Below are 3,684 nucleotides of genomic sequence, written 5' to 3' on the forward strand. Positions count from 1 at the left end.
CAATCTCTAATAAATCATAATAAACTGCAATAATAGGTCTATTGCAGTAAACTGTAGTAAACTTAAAGTGTAGGACACGTTAATGAACTGTGCTGTGAAAAACTTTGGAAAAGGTTAACAAACTGTAATAATAATGCAGTGACCCTGGGGTGGCCAACACGTCAGTGACGAACCGACTCGATGAGACTCAGCCCAGAAACTCGAATCGTCAACGACTCGCCCACCGACAGATGACAACAACAAACCAGCGGAGCGGCTGAGGTAGTTAGCCGTTAGCTCCGTTAGCAGTCAGCTCCGTGAGCTCCCGGTAAGGTGACGCTGCTTCAGCCCCATAGTGTCACCTCCTCCGCGGCTCCTCTGGCCCCCCGCTTGACCATGCCCCGGTCCCGCCACTAGTCATGCTGCTCGGTTCATCCGCCGTGGTTTAGCGCGGCTGGCGTTAGTTTTGCGGCTATCCGCTCTATGCGTTCGCTACCGCGGCAGGAGACCGAGGCGGAGGACCGACGCAGAGCGGATGACTCAAGTAAGAACCGGGGATGACTGTGGGCTCCACGGGGTGTGTGGCGGTGGTCTGAGGGGCTTCATTCGGTTTATCAGCGCGACGTTCGCGGTGTGTTCGCTGCGGCTGCGGGATGTTACCGACCTGTTAGCCGTTAGCAGTCGGGACGGGCCGAGGCCTCAGCTCCGCCCGGCGGCCAGCGGAGGCCCGCTGCCCCGCCACCACGGCTCACTGCGGGGCCGAGGCCTCAGCTCCGTTGGGGGCCAGCGGAGGCCCGCTGACCAGGTGAGGCTCACCGGGTACGGAGAGCCACGAGTTACCGCAGCTAACCAGCGGTTGACCTGCTGATAACCAGCTGTTAACGTACCGATAACACACTGATAACCAGATGTTAACATGCTGATAACCCGATGTTAACCAGCTGTCGACCTGCTACTAACCAGATGTCAACCTGCGGATAACCAGATGTTAACCTGCTACTAACAGATGTTAACCTGCTACTAGCCAGATGTTAACCTGCTACTAACCAGATGTTAACCTGCTGATAACCAGATGTTAACCTGCTACTGACCAGATGTTAACCTGCTGATAACCAGATGTTAACCTGCTACTGACCAGATGTTAACCTGCTGATAACCAGATGTTAACCTGCTACTGACCATATGTTAACCTGCTGATAACCAGATGTTAACCTGCTACTGACCAGATGTTAACCTGCTGATAACCAGATGTTAACCTGCTACTGACCAGATGTTAACCTGCTACTGACCAGATGTTAACCTGCTACTGACCAGATGTTAACCTGCTGATAACCAGATGTTAACCTGCTACTGACCAGATGTTAACCTGCTACTGACCAGATGTTAACCTGCTAATAACCAGATGTTAACCTGCTGATAACCAGATGTTAACCTGCTACTGACCAGATGTTAACCTGCTGATAACCAGATGTTAACCTGCTACTGACCATATGTTAACCTGCTGATAACCAGATGTTAACCTGCTACTGACCAGATGTTAACCTGCTACTGACCAGATGTTAACCTGGTGATAACCAGATGTTAACCTGCTACTGACCAGATGGTAACCTGCTACTGACCAGATGTTAACCTGCTACTGACCAGATGTTAACCTGCTGATAACCAGATGTTAACCTGCTACTGACCAGATGGTAACCTGCTACTGACCAGATGTTAACCTGCTACTGACCAGATGTTAACCTGCTGATAACCAGATGTTAACCTGTGCCTGTAGACTGGAAGCGTCCCAGAGCCTCTCAGAGCTCCTGTCTCAGCCTAACAACTCCCAGCCAGGAACCTCAGCGTCAGAGTGACTGAGGAAGGTTCTAAGAGCAACTCTGATCCAGGAGTTGACAGCAACTTTTATCTTAGTGAGGAGGAGTGGTCAACCCGTTGCTCCATGATGCAGTCTGCTGAAAGCTGATTGGTTGGTAGAGAAAGGAAGACAGGAGAAAGCCTCTGTGCTCCTCGTAATGAATGGAGAGTTAAACTAACCCATCAGAGATCTTGGTCTGTATTAAAAATGTGTAATCATGAACATTATTTTATGTCATCATGATTGAACTTACCTCGTTCACATGCTGATTAATATATTGATTTGATTCTTGTTATCTTTTCTGTCCACGCGGGATATTTTGACCTCCTAATGTATTTGATATTAATGGTGGACGAGACGCGGCGTCACCAATTCCTGTGATCGGTGGAGCTTTTATAAAAATAGCTTTGATTTGGCAGAATGATGAAAACAATGAATGGAATGGAACCAAAAAAAGAAGTGGAAAGCCCAACTGGACAGGAGAGAGAGCTGGGAGCTCCTCCCTGATGAGGCCCCCCACAATCATCATCCTGGTTAGGGTCGCGTGTCTTTACATTGGTCAACATACGGAGAACATCTTTCCTTCCTCTTTGTCTTTCCGCCGTCTCGTCTGTTTAAGAAGCTCTTAAGGCCCCTGAAAACTCCCTCTGAAGCCATAAGAACAAGAAGAAGATTCAGCAGTGACGTCAGCCAGCTGCCTGGCAGGACTGTTAATACTCCGAGGACAAGCTGTTGAACTCACAGGCCACGCCCCCTCATCACAGGCCACGCCCCCTCATCACAGGCCACGCCCCTCACAACAGGACACGCCCCCTCACAGCAGCCACACATCTGTGAAGCGGCGTTTTAACTTTTTAACAGCACAGTTTATTTCTGCTCTCCAGTGCTTTCAGAAACACATCTCTCTGAACTGTTTCAGTAATAAAAGAGTTTCTGTTTTTGTCCGTGCGCCAAAAGCTGACAGCTTTTCGTGATGCGTTCAGGTGCATCACGTAACTCCAAACTCTGACTTGTTAACAAGCTGCAGCGCTCATACAGTAGCGAGGTTACAAGCAAAATATGATTAAAATATGACTGATTGTTATTAGTGAGCTGGAACACATGAGCAGCACACGGCAGAGCAGAAGTTTGGGCAGAGCAGCTCCTACATAGTTCAGCCAGGACGGCTGGAACAGCTGAAACTAGTTTGTTCTGCCAGAAGGAGCAGGAAGGAGGAAATGGGGTCATTTTGTTCAGCAGGACCTGAACTTACGGAGGAGGACTCGACCTTTAGGCTTCTTAAAAGTCCTGTTCGTGGTTTTCCACCTTAGGAGCTCTTTTAGGGCTTAAGATGCTCTGTTAATTACTTTTATCTTGGTAAGGGAAAATAAGGGAAATGAAAAATCTTAAAATTCAAGGAATTCTAAGATTTTTTAAGAGTGACGACTTTTAGCCTCAGGATGCTTTGTGAATATGGGCACAGATGTTAACCTGCTGATAACCAGACGCTAACCTGCTGATAACCAGACGCTAACCTGCTGATAACCTGCTGATAACCAGATGTTAACCTGCTGATAACCTGCTGATAACCAGATGTTAACCTGCTGATAACCAGACGCTAACCTGCTGATAACCAGACGCTAACCTGCTGATAACCTGCTGATAACCAGATGTTAACCTGCTGATAACCTGCTGATAACCAGATGTTAACCTGCTGATAACCAGACGCTAACCTGCTGATAACCAGACGCTAACCTGCTGATAACCTGCTGATAACCAGATGTTAACCTGCTGATAACCAGACGCTAACCTGCTGATAACCAGATGTTAACCTGCTGATAACCAGACGCTAACCTTCTGATAACCAGATG

The 3,684-nt window shown here is 48.1% G+C and overlaps 1 protein-coding gene across 1 annotated transcript in view; it reads left to right on the forward strand.

The window, feature by feature from the left end:
• Nucleotides 1–284: 284 nt before the first annotated feature.
• Nucleotides 285–3,684, forward strand: part of rb1cc1 (RB1-inducible coiled-coil 1) — a 34,634-nt gene continuing 31,234 nt past the window's right edge. Inside the window, exon 1 of the mRNA XM_080493669.1 lies at nucleotides 285–523. The gene's annotated coding sequence lies outside the window, so the exon portion shown is untranslated. The remainder of the gene's footprint in view (nucleotides 524–3,684) is intronic.

The sequence above is a fragment of the Lipophrys pholis genome (assembly GCF_963383615.2).
Source record: "Lipophrys pholis genome assembly, contig: SCAFFOLD_120, whole genome shotgun sequence".
NCBI classification, from domain to species: domain Eukaryota; kingdom Metazoa; phylum Chordata; class Actinopteri; order Blenniiformes; family Blenniidae; genus Lipophrys; species Lipophrys pholis.